We start from the raw sequence: 13,571 nt of genomic DNA on the forward strand, positions 1-13,571 counted from the left end.
TCCAGAGCTGTTAATCAAGCAAGAATTAATACACTGAGCATACGATAAATTGTCAGTTAAGAGTCAATAAAAGGACTTCATCTCTTTGTGAATCCCTAATAGCTTAACAGCTTTCTCTTGGATGGATGGCAGGTACCATGAAACATGTAAGTGTGACCCCACATCACTGTTAATGTGTGGTTAGTTGTTTTTATGTTCAAGGACATTGTGGAAGTTCACAGCTTTCACCAAGCTTTCTCCTTTACAAATGATACCGACAGCATATGCTTCAGGGGAGTTATGGCGGCATAAGGTATGGACTGGCAGTAACTCGTACCGCATAAACACCCCCCTCTTTCACAGGCAGCACCTCACAACTGCTGCCGCAAGTAATACAAAATACTTCACAGTGTTACAAAATCTAGAACATTATCAAAACACATTTTTGTAAAATTACTTACCATCATTAATAAACTTGTTATTAATTAATGAAATAAATCACCTTAAAAGCCCCAATTCATTTATGGTTTTTAATCAATAAATGTGTTCTCAGTATGCTGTTATTCACCCCATAATATAAGTAGGTAAATAGTGAGGTAGCATCACTTCCTTTAACTACCCATGGGATAGGTGAATTTTAGATATACTTACATCTCACTAGTACTAAAGACAGAAAATGAGGAGAGATTGAGCTGCTTGCAGAAAGCCACAGAGGAAGCTGCTGCCTGTGAAAGGATAAGAACTCAAGTTGTAATACTGTGCCCATTCTGGCCAACTATAGTCCTCCACTTCTCTTGGGAGTCACACATTAAAAAAAAAGAAAGATCTGAAAGTGTTAAAACTAAGTGTAATCAAAACCAGGCTTCAATACAGAGTGGGAGAGCAGTGAACCAAAAAGGGAGAAAGCAAGAGTCACCACAAACTCCCTAGAAAGAAGTCCAAGGGAGGCACTACAAGAGGGTTTGAGATGGAGTAACACACTATAATTACTTGAAATCCAACCGCTAAATCTTGCTTTGCTTTCCAGAATAAATTGCTGACAGAGGAAGTCAAATTCTAGATTAGTGCAGTGGCACATCTATATGCTTGATACAAACATAAAACTGGGAACACTGAAGTCTGTGGGAGTTACAAGTGCTCGGCACCTCCTGGGGGATATGTATTCTGCAATCAGAAGCATGAGTGCAGCATGCCTGGGCACAACCACGCAAGTTTGCATTGAACTACCTCAGATAACAACGGTGTTCACAGTGCAGAGATCGAGGCTTCAGAAAGCCTTTATGAGCACCTTTTCTCCCACAAACAAAATTTCTACAAATATTATGCATTACAAAGGAACTAAGACTCACACTGAAACAAGGAAACTCCCATCAGCAGCCCAATCTTAAATATTACCCCTAACAATCAGCGACAGAGCAAATGCCATCAGGCCTCTGGCGGATCCAGCAAAAGTTATCAAAGTCTCAAACTAAGAAAATGCACATGCTGAGCACTCCTCAATTCCTCTTCAAGGCCAATAACTGTTCACTAAGTAAACTTTAATAACTAATGGAAATCAAGAAAACTGTAACAAGCTTCTCAATAATTCTTTGCTAAAGGGAAAGAAGGATAAAAATAACTTATGTATATTCTCTGTGATCCTGCTGTAAAAATCTCAGGCAAAATACACAAATAATTATTTTATTTAAAAGAAAGAGGGGACAAAAAGGTAATAATCATAGTTATTTGATCTAATTATTCCTAAAGGAATCCATAAGAGACCACAAAATATATAAAAACCACCACTCCTGATCTGCTACCTGGGGAGAATAAAAAACATTCTAGTAGGAAACATAGGTGAAAAAATAATGAAATTAGCATCTCCAAATTGTTTAAAAAGGGATCTTCAGCCTAAAGAGAATCGACAGCATAGCTTTAAGGATGGATAAATGGCTGCCTCAAGGATCTGTCTTACCTCCTCTTTTTTTAAGTAATACCTTAATTTGCATAGTAATAACCCAATTATTGTAAGATTAGGTGACAGAAATCTCATTATTACTGTTCCTACAAAACAGTCGATATTCCATTCAGTACCTTTTAATGTTACACACCTTAAAACATAATTATTCCAATATATGCTCATTCATCTTTAATGCAATTTCTTTAATAACAATAAAAAAAGACTCTTCCTGTAATTGTTAGGGTTTTTTGGTTGAATATATTAGTGTTAAAACATGATTTTCCTCATTCAGGCTGCTATAGAAACAAGCAAAGCCAACCAACTGCTTAGGGGCACGCTCCCTCCCCTCTTCCCAAGAGGGAGTCCACCAAGAGGCCTAAAGCACATATGTTAAAATATGTTGCAACAACTCTCTCTCTCCATCTCCCCACTCCCTGCTTCTTCCCACGCTGAGAGCTGGTCATAAGACAAGCTTGCAAACAAAATCAAATATAGAGTAGCATCAGGCTTCTGAGAGTTATTTGTGTTTAGGGCTTGCTGTTACGGAGAGAGGGGGAAGGGTTATGGTTTTAGGGCTGCGGGAGGAGAAATCAGGGTGAGCGCACAGAGGCATAGGGCTTACCTGCCAGAGGCTTTCTCAGTTTCAATTACAAAGATAATAAATGCGATAAGTGGTCAGTTACCAGATTAACAGCAGAAAGGAAACGGGGGAAGGAGATAGGGCTGGCTCCATCAGAAGAACACAGCCACACATGTTCCGCTTCAAAAGGATGTCATGAACAGTTACAAGAGTGGAAACAGCAGCTACTATTTCACCAGTCCCATTTATCTCAGTGTATGCAAGGTAGGCTAGGGAGCCTTTTACAGGCAAATCTTCTGTACCACTCCTTCAAATCCAAGAGAGGCTGGAAACAACTGAGAGTTGGTACCACCGGGTATGTGGTGGGAGCCCATACAAAATCAGTCAGTGCTACAAGCCCAGTGCTTTGTGGCCAGTGCGTTTCACAGTCACTTACAGAGGCTGGGAAAAAAAGGACTGCAAACGGCCACTCTATTTACAGACAGAGTCCCCCTCCCAAACTACCTGGGGTGTGTAGAGCAGCTCTGTGGGAAAAGTTGGTGGAAGCCATTCTTCGCATAAACACACAAATTCAGCTTGCTTGGCTTTGAATTGATCACATATCCCACCATCACTGAAAACAGTAAATACAAGATGCAATTTCACAGGAGTTATTTACTGTTTAATTTTTGTGAAAGCCTTCTGTCAAAATGGCATGAAGGAGAAGTAATTTGGCCAAGTTCCGATTTTCGGAGTCCTTTACAATCACGGAGACACCACAGGTCCGATTAAAAAGGGAAAGCGTGCGTAGCTGGAAACTGTCCCTGGGTGGAAGAATTCCAGGGTTTTTGCAGGGTTGGGAACACAGCTTGCTGATCTTGGGGGTTAGGCAGCCCACCTCCCACCCCCAATCACTATGGGGCTAAACACAAGTGAGAACTGCAGGGCTGCCTCTTTACACTGCCCTGGATTTTACAGAAGGGGAAAAATATCATGTGCCAGTGCATAAAGCTGACAGGGAAACAACCATCCCTGGCGCTGCCTGCAGGCCCGCATGGAGGACAAGCTCCAGTGCAGAATGGTTGGACCTTTTCTCTGAAGATTTTGACCACTTGCCTAATAGTTCTGGTTTTGAAAAGTTTCCAATTATACCATGTTCCACAGAAAGCAAATTAAAATGACTGTTTTTACTTGGGAAAAAAAAAAAGCAAGCAGTGAATATGCTAATGATTTTTCCTTGCATTCTTATCATCTCATTTCATGCCTTTAAACAGAAAACCTTGTGAATCTTACTATGAAAATTATCAACAAAGAAGAAACAGCCTTCCATCTTACACCAAAACTTGGAGGGCTGAGTTTATACCATCCTGACCCAATCTGACTGAAATTGAAAACTTTTCCATTAATAGCTTTTCCAATTCAGCAGTTCAAAGCCACAATCCCTCACAGCCTATGCAAGGATTTGGATCATTTTATAAATCTGTGTGGCAAATGAACATGAAAGAGAAACTCTCCTTATGGCTGGGAACTATCCTTTGGGGGGGGAAAATGTTATTAGCTTTTTAGAGAGCATTTGCAAGGGTAATTTGCACTACAGCATCTCTTTTTATTGGCCTTGCAAGCAAGTGTTGAAACAATTTGTCTTATCATATATATTCGCTTTGAATAGGGACCTCATGTGAAATGCTCCTCTTGAAACAAGGAACAATGGGTTTGAAAACCAACACTAAAAAAGGTTGAGTGTGGCAATAATTTATTTCAACAAAGAAATATTGAAAGTGAAGGGGGAAAGGAAGAAGGAAGGGATAAATGAAAAAGGAAAGGAAAAGCTTCTGATTTAGTCTGCTGTAACTTAAGGCAGCTATGCCAAAGCTCCCAGTTTGGTCCAGCAATTTCACAGGTATTATAACAGAAGGGTAAATCACTACTCCTGGACATCATTTGTATTTCGTTACTTCTTAAGAATCCTCAACCAAAACCAGGGTCTCACCACGTGAGACTCTGCACAGACGGTAAAGAAACACCTTTACCACCCCCAGACAATTCACAGCATAGAGCTGTAAGTCACGATTATCATCACCTGTAAAGGACAGCAGCACAGGACAGAGCATTTGAGCAGCACAGGACGGAGCATTTGGTATAAGGAGCACAGAAGTCAGTGGAAATCCTTCCCCTCTTTCACTGTGCTTTGACTCATGGCATAAGCAAAGCCGCAGATTGCTCCTGAAAAGATAAACAGTTCTCTTGTACTGAAACCTCTGAGCCATCTCACCTTGCTCTGTGGGACAGTTCTTCAATACAGACGACTGAGCAAAGAGAATTGATCTCTTTTATGCTTTGGAACAACAAAATGCAGACTGTGGATCTCCAGTTCTGCAAGCAGCATTTCATTCTACCAGGGCAAATAACTTCCATTTTAAGGAAGGAAAAAACTATTAATTACATGACTAGGAAAGCATCTTACATTTGCAGTGAAGTTACATATCATTTGAAGTGGAAAACCAGGGGAAGTCTTTCTTCCAAATAAAATCAGTAACAAAAAGATCTATGGAAGTGTAACAAGAAATAATAAAATCAAAGGTCGCCAGTTACATATGTTTCTAGTGCTGATTCTTCCCTACAGCAAAAATTCAATTTGCAGATGACAGCCCTGCAAGGCAGTTTGCTAGTGCAGATCTCTTCCTCTTCTACTGGAGTTCAAGGGATTTCCAGTGGGGGTAAAAGTCCATTCCTCACAGGCTAAAACGATTTACTTGTTCAGTTGCTGCAACTTTTCTATCATCTCCCATCTCAGCACTGTATCAGGTACACTAACCAAAATTTACCTAGCAATACTACTTACTCTGACTTTTTCAATTAAATGCATTTTAATTGAAAATGTTTTTTAATGGAAACTGGCTAGTTTCATCAGCAAAATTCTCAAGTCCAGAATAACTAAGTTGAAGAAAGCAGAAAAAAAAAACGCACCCCAAAAATACCCTACAGGCCAGCAGAACAGATGCTCACCCAAGCTGTGAGTTCAAACCCCTGCTTCATATGAGAGCCCTGAACCATGATTCCACATGTCTTGTGGGAGTACGTTAACCTCTGGGCTATGAACTACTCCAAAGTGGTGTCTTTCTCTCAAGGTTAGATTTGACTTCTGGGAGGGTGGGCTTTTTTTTTTTTTTAAGTGAAAATCATGAAAGCTTCCTTTTTCATTCTGATTCAGAAAAAGACAAGAACAGAGTGTTTTTCAAAAGGTTATTGAAAAGGACAATGGGCCAGCACTTCAACTTTCAAAAATCAACACAGTTGCATTTAAATCAGTGTAACCCTCTTGACTTGACTAGCTTTCAGCTTGACCCAACAGAAACAGAAATGATGTAGGCTTTTTATGTTCAATGAAAACCAAATAGTGAAGCTGACCAGCAAAAGAGAGCAATTAATTTCTCCACAATTCTTGCCAAAGATAAGAAGGCAGCAACCCCCCCCTCCAAATCCCACATCCAATTTGTTAAAAAAATTGTCCATGCAAAGCTATACACTCAAGTCCCATGTCCTTAACTAAATTCTCACTGGCTCCTGAGAGATGTCTGTGATAGCTTTTCCTCACCTACAAGGATATTTCACTGCATAAATACTGCATACATAAAAAAAGGCCAAACTCTGCTTCACTTGCTCATGACAGAACTGCCACTTGTTTACTCACACTAGTATGGTAAGCCTATTTGGCCTCATGTCATCAGCTTGGAAGTCAATGTATTTTATACATTCACGTTCTCATCAATATTAACATCAGAGGTAGAACTTGTCTCTTTCAAACTGACCCACACAGGAAAATATAAAATAAACTAAAAAAAATGCACATCTAACAGTACAGGAAAAGACAGACAGACTTAGGAAAATAAATAAATCTTCAAACCGTTGTACACAGTTCTCACTGATGCTTTGGTCAGCACTATGCACCATCACAAACTGAACAAAGCAATTTCTGGCAGCTTTGAACAGCAATTTAAGTCCAAAGCTTACTTACAATTCACGTAAAAAGTCAAATTGAAGCATCAAAGCACATGACTACACTTTTAACCAAGCCTGCGATAAACTATTCTAACTGCATGAACTATTTCTTCCCACTTATCATGGCCATCATCAAGACTCGATATTTGGCTGCTCTGCAGTACTTTGTAGTGTTTCCAAATGAAGATGCATATTATGATATAGATGTAGCTACCATACATGTGAGTCCATCTGCTTGCTGCCAACATAACATACTTGTTAAATATTGCATTAGTATTTAGTTGTGACATAAACAGGACCATATTCAGCAAGTGCCTAGCTTTAAACTTTTGAATAAGTGCTTACTAAAGTCCTTAAAGTTAGCCAGGTGTTTAAGTACTACTCTGAATCAGGGCCAAAGTCAGAGCAACTGTTGACGTGGTATAATATAGAGGCTTAATATCGAATTAATAATGGGGCCAACACAAAGCTCATTCAGCTGAATTTCACTGTCATTAAGCTACACACACACACAATTCCTGGAGACATCTGATCTAATGGAACTCTAAGGTCAAGCAGAATGATCATTCCCATCTATTTCAATGTGAAAACAAAATTATTGGTTTGTGAATACAAAAGTTCTCTCAAGAGTAAAGCTGTTTGAGACAGACTCGTCCACATATACAAGGACAAAAATCTGAACAAAAAATTTACCTATGACCCTGACAGATGTGTGATAAAAAGTGTAGAAGAATTAATAAAATCCTACATAACACTTCATTTAAATCTGCAAATGACTTGATAAAAATCTAGCTATCTTTCTACTGTATCTCCCTTCTCAGATTACTTGATTACAAAGAAGTAAGGAAAAATCTATCTTCATTAAATGTCTCAAAGAAAACTGAATAGCTGATAGAGAAACCTGCACTCTGACTATTCTAAATGTCCATGGTATTTGTCAGATGTGTTGTAATATTAACACTCATTAGGTTTAACTACTCACATGTGGCTGAAACATTAGAAGTCTAGGTTTGAATCACACAAAGACCGAGTCTTGATGTAGTATGTATTCCTACCAGTGTGTGGCTTACATTATGGTCTGGGGAGTCTGCCATCACATAATGTGTCACTTTCTATAAAATAAAATCTGGGAATTATTGAAGCCATTGTCATTTCATATGACAAAAATATCAATGTTAAATGTGCCTTTAAAACATTTATCAGTCACGTGTGTCAAGAAGCAAGAGATGAGGAATATTTCATGTGAGTAAAATGTGGATAAGTTAACTTGACAGGAACATGTATTCACTTAAGAACGGGATATGTCCCTCTTGGCATGGACATCATACTGTGCAGAGTCTCCAAGAATTTAATTAGAGCTGTAATATAGTAATTAACTACTGTATATTGAAACCTTTTGTATCTGATTTTTTTTTCAATAGTGGGTGAAGAAGGAGAAATGATCGTGCTGGAAAAAAACAATGGCACAGGGAAACAAAAGCTACTGTAATTCCGCAGGCATTAAAAGGTGTGTTGTGGGCTTTGTCATCTCTTTGTTCCATCACTGACCTCACCTTGGACGCGACTACTTATGACACCTTTTCTGAGCTACATAAATGATGCAGTACAGTCTGATTTATTTTTGATAGCTCCCCAGAAATGTTTCCACTTCTTTAAAGAAAATATCATTGCTGCTTCACAAAGTTGATGTGGTAAATTCTTCCAGTCTCTAAAGAGGTATCTTCCACAACTTCTCAACTGTAAGTATTGCTGGGTTTATGCAGAAAATAAAAATAATTCCAAACCTGGGTCCAAGCACAAAACTCAGACACTTGAAAACACTGAAAACACTTCCTTTTATAATGTACATGTCTCCTAGGGCTCTGTTTGGCTTCCACAAACACCAATAGAGAGTCTTTTGGAGATTTTGTAATTAATCTAGACCAAGTCAGGAAGTGGAGCTGAGCCTAACCTGAGATCCCTTTTCTCCTTTTCTCACACTGAAAGCAGGGCCAAGTACAAGAGAAAGGGAGAAACTGTTCAACCACACATCGCATATGCTCCCGCAGACATGCTTACTGATGCAGGGGAGAGGACAGGGTGGACTGAACAAGGTGATAGGCCTATTAATCATCTCCTCCCTTGTGAATCTGCAAGCCAACACTGACTCTTGGAGATCTTTAGGTTCAGCTCTGATCCCCCAAACAAGCAGCAAATCCTCAGCCTAGTCTTTTCCTCAGAACTCTTCAACATTTCACGTTTATGAAAACAATATCAGGATTCAATGGGTAACATACTGGACCTGGAGTAAAAACATGCACATGTATTATTCCAGCTTGATCTTTGTTTGGGTGGGTGATCTTAACTACTTCTGTTGTCATTTCCCCACCCATAAAATAGGAATAACAGTAACTTACCTCTTTGATAAAGTATTTTGAAATCTGTGAGTAAAAAGCACTGTGAAACAACTGAATTTCATAATTAGGTGTTATTATAGTCTAAGTAGCATTTGGCAAAAATAAAGAGAATATAAAAGCATCCAGGGTCTGATTTATTGTTACTTAGTTCCTGAGGGTATTCTTTCAGACTATCTTTGCCTTCTTCACTCAGCTCTACAAAGCATAAACTCAACATTACAGAGACTGAATGTTAATATGTTCAGGATAAATGCATCTATGAAGCATTTGCAGACATGACAGTGAGACACACTTACCACAGTGTAATGGGCTACCACGTGTCAGCTGAGCCATAACTTTCTGTGTGGATGCTCTTAGGCTGTTGCAACTGCCTCTGAAAATCTTTTAAGCTATGATAACTCAATCACTTTGAAAAAGTAGCTCCTGCCTGAGTTTTCAAAGCCAGAATCCTCATTGACTGTGGAGTCTTAATTCGTAACTCGTCTGGTGGGATGGATGTGCTTCAGCCCTTACTTGTACGTCAAAACGACAGACTTTTGTTGGTTGGTGAAGCAGAGGCAGAGTTAAAAACAAAAATCCTACCCAGTTTCCCCATGCTGCTTCCCATGACTCTTCTCACGTTTGCTTGAGACTGGATTTCCTGGGGTCAGAAAAGCAAGCAGCCATCGGCAAGGTGAAGGACATTCAGTGCCAGTGCATAGCAAACGTGAGGCCTGCTCAAAGGCCGCGGAGCGGTACAAGGGACCCCCGGTGCTCCCCCAAACAGCTCTTCCAACCAGCAGGAGCCCCAGGGGGGAACGACAAAAGGCCACAGGGGCAGGCTCTCTGAGGGAAGCTGGATAAGACATTTGCAGCCTGAGTACCAGCATCACCGGCTACACCTGGACTGGCAAAGGTGGGCCAGGGCCTGTTCTTCGGTGCAAAGTGGCTTGCAGCCCTATGGCTCGATGCTCCTTCCTCCCCCTACGCAGGACACCCATGATGCCCCACGGGATGCCTCTGCTTGCTGCTGTCCCCCAAATGAGGCCCAGATGTTGGCTGGGATGGTGGCCACTGCCACGGGCCACAGCCACGCCAGAGTGCACACCAGCGACCACCACAAACCACGGGCTGTTAGTGCCAACTCCCTGCCCTCATCCTTCCCACTTTTGTTAGTACAGGTCCAGCCACTGGGGCTACATCAGCATTATTTAACAAAACAGGCCTTAAAACCAAATGGCAGGATGCCGCTCGCGCCCATACTGAACGCACAAACTGCCGACCAGGAATCGCGCCTGGCCTGTGGTAACTCCCGAACTGTCCCCGAGTCCTGTTGGCGCAAAGGCTGTTTGGCCTAGGCCAAAACCATGCCACCGTGCCTTGTTCCAACAAGGTGAAAGCACGGACAACAGCGTACAGGGGCCCAGGATCTCGTCTCACATCGGAGGGGGGGTCACCCCGACGACCCTTCCTTCCTGAATTCCCATCGCTCAGTCTGCCGGTGCCTCAGTCCCCCCCACCACCTTCCCCTCAGAGGGCAGCGAATTGCATGTGCTGAGCCCTGCAGAGGGCCCTGCAGCTTCACGTGCAGGGCCTGGGCAGGGCAGGGCGCGCAGAGGCTCCTGGAGAAACCTCCTCTCCCTGCGCCGCCGGCTGGCCACCCCTCATCAGAGGGCAGTGAGTGCGACAGGAGACAAACCTCACCTAAACCGAGACTTTGGGACTTCCCTGCCCTCTCCCTGGATCCGCTGGAGGACCATGAGGACATCCCATCCTCAGAGATTAGTATTCCAGGTAGCTCAAGTGGCAACTCCAGCCCCCTCCCAGGTCTCTGTTGTAAACCTTCACCTAACGCACTGGCACAATCCAGCCTCCCCACACCACCCCTGCCTTCCTGCCTCTCCCATAATCCAGCTGTTTCCCACCTTGGAGAAGAATCCAAACACACACCCCCCAATACACAAAACGGGACATACAGGGAGGTAATGTATTTCTGATTTCCTTCTCCAGGGATCAGGACCAGGGCCGTTCCCTCGCCTTTACATCAAAAGCTAATCCTCCCACCTCCTCCTCGTAGGCACGCAAGTTCTCCAGCCTATTCCTCATTACATAAGGCACATGCATAATCCTTCTCCTCCCACAGAGCATCTCAAGAAACACAATCCTCCTCCTCCCCCTCAATCACACCAAGTCTAATCCCAACACTTCTGACATTACCCGCTAAATAGCCATCAGTACAGTGAGAACAAATGGAATGAAGCACAAACTCTGCACATGGCTTAAACCACATCCTCACGACTTACTATTTCGGTTTTCTACTCAGCTTTCACATTCTGCTTCATACTTGCAACTGAAAATAATTATTTTTCTATACAAATTCTGTCTTTTCTTTTTCTTTTTTTTTTTTTAGTGAGGGATGAGAGGGAAACAGGGTGTTCTTTTATTAATGAATAGAGGATTTTGTTTTGTTTTGTCGGTGGCATTTTATGGCCATATTTTACAGAGAAGTTCATGGTAAGTTCAGAGGAAAGGAATTTTCAAAGAAAATCGAGCACAAAGCATTGTGGGGAATGATATGGGAAGTTGACAAAATGATGATAAACAATGAAAAAAGAAATAATTAAGTGTGCTGAAACACTGCATCAGTATTTATCACGTTGTTAACTTTTCTTAGGTAAAATGCTTTATTGTCTGCAGTTTCAGAAAGAGATCTTAACCTAGGCTATGGAAGCAGAATGCTGCATATATAATGGTTTTGAAACATAATTTTTTTATATATATAGAAAAAAAAGAAAATGGCAAATATGTCTGTATGAGATAAGCTTTCAGAACAAAATATAATACATGGAAATCCTTTCTTGAAGTGCTTTGTGGTCTTAAGGAGGTAGGAAACCTGAAACAGTAGTTACAGTAAACACAAGTCTAAACAAGGTGTGAAAAATTGGGGCATAGGAAGAAACAATAACTCTGAAGAAAGCGGCTAAATGAAGTGAGAGAAGTGATGTCTTACATGGACATGGCTAATCTATTTACAGTTACTTTAAAATCTATTTAAGAACTGCGTTGCAAATAAATAGAGAAGGTCTATGCCCAGCATTTAGGAAAGGTAGTAAGAAAATGAAAAATAAATAGAGAGCTGGGTACCCAGAACTCCTAGCCCTAATTCCAGTCTCCCTGTGTCAAAGGGGTGTCAATACGGCTAAGCCATACCTTCTCTTAGACCAGTTCCCTTCATGGCTGATGGGCTGATAGCATTTTCCTCTTGACCGTGCTATCAAGATGAATTAACTAAATTATATTAACTAAGGCTACCTCACTGTCCTCCTGCAAATCTTCTGTCAAGGCTCCTTCGTTGCCTTGATGTCTACAAAGGCTATCTTGACTGCTGGGCAGCTGGTGTATTAAGATATCTGCCTATTATAAGTATGTCTACATTAGCAAGCAATTTGGTGCAATAGAGGCACAGCTCTAGATCATAGCAGTTGATACTGGGGCACCTACAGCTATATTATCTGGAGCTCAGGTTTACTATCAGCTAGATTCAGCCTCATCCTCTGTACTGAATTTTGCATGTAGTTCACATTTGTTTCAAGGGACCAACCATTGGTTTAAATCCTTGTATTTCCATCGGTGCTCAGAGCGCCTGTGGTGTGTTTCTGGAAAGGAGCTTCTGCTTTATTTTCCTCCAGAGGAGTCTAGTTCAACATAAACCAAAACTATTCTTCAAACCAAGCTGACACATACTAAGTAAAAAAGACCAGGGAGATTTTCTTCAAAACCACACTAGTCTCCAAACCAAAATCCTAAGACAGGTGTAACCAATGCTGACTACTTTACAGTAATTTTTTCTTTATGCATTCCCTCTATCTCCTTATCCACACCCTGGGTTTTTTTTTACATTTTCCAGCTATGTTAAGGTTTTACACCATGTAAGGTTTTGATGGTGAAGCCACTCTTTGAAGACTGCTCCTGGCTGCAGTTTCCATGGACTCACAAGCAGCTGCAATGGCACAAGTTAAAGTGCAAATAATTGAGGTGCAAAGGCAGAAATAAACAGCTGGTGCTATATATTTTAAACCAGTTTCCCCACCGTAGTGTGGAGTGGTCTAAGACAGTAAGCTTTTGGGATATGGTTTCTATCACAGTATCTTTATTTATACAGTGACACCATGTTGAAGAATTATTGGGCTCTGCATCTGTACTATAAAATTAATTTTCTCAACAATAATCTATTTAAATATTAGTGTTAATAATTGGTCTTATTTTTTTGCTGGTACCTTCCAGTACCTAAAGGGGGGCTACAAGAAAGGCAGAGGAGGACTTTTTACAAGCGCATGTAGTGATAGGACAATGCGTAATGGCTTTAAACTAGAAGAGGGTAGATTTAGATTAGATATAAGGAAGAAACTCTTCACTATATGGGTGGTGAGATACTGGAACAGGTTGCCTGGAGAAGTTGTGGATGCCCCATCCCTGGCAGTGTTCAAGGCCAGGCTGGATGGAGCTTTGAGCAACCTGATCTAGTGGAAGGTGTCCCTGCCCATGGCAGGGGGGGTGGAACTAGGTGATCTTTAAGGTCCCTTCCAACCCAAACCATTCTGTGATTCTATGATTTATTATCCACCTGAAAGGACATTTTCCCTACTGATACAAACCCTGTTGCAGGGTTTATCCTACCTGTTGAAGGAACACATAACATATAACTATTTAGAGTACACTT

The sequence above is a fragment of the Haliaeetus leucocephalus genome, unplaced genomic scaffold (assembly GCF_000737465.1).
Source record: "Haliaeetus leucocephalus isolate CR32 unplaced genomic scaffold, Haliaeetus_leucocephalus-4.0 Scaffold206, whole genome shotgun sequence".
NCBI lineage: Eukaryota > Metazoa > Chordata > Aves > Accipitriformes > Accipitridae > Haliaeetus > Haliaeetus leucocephalus.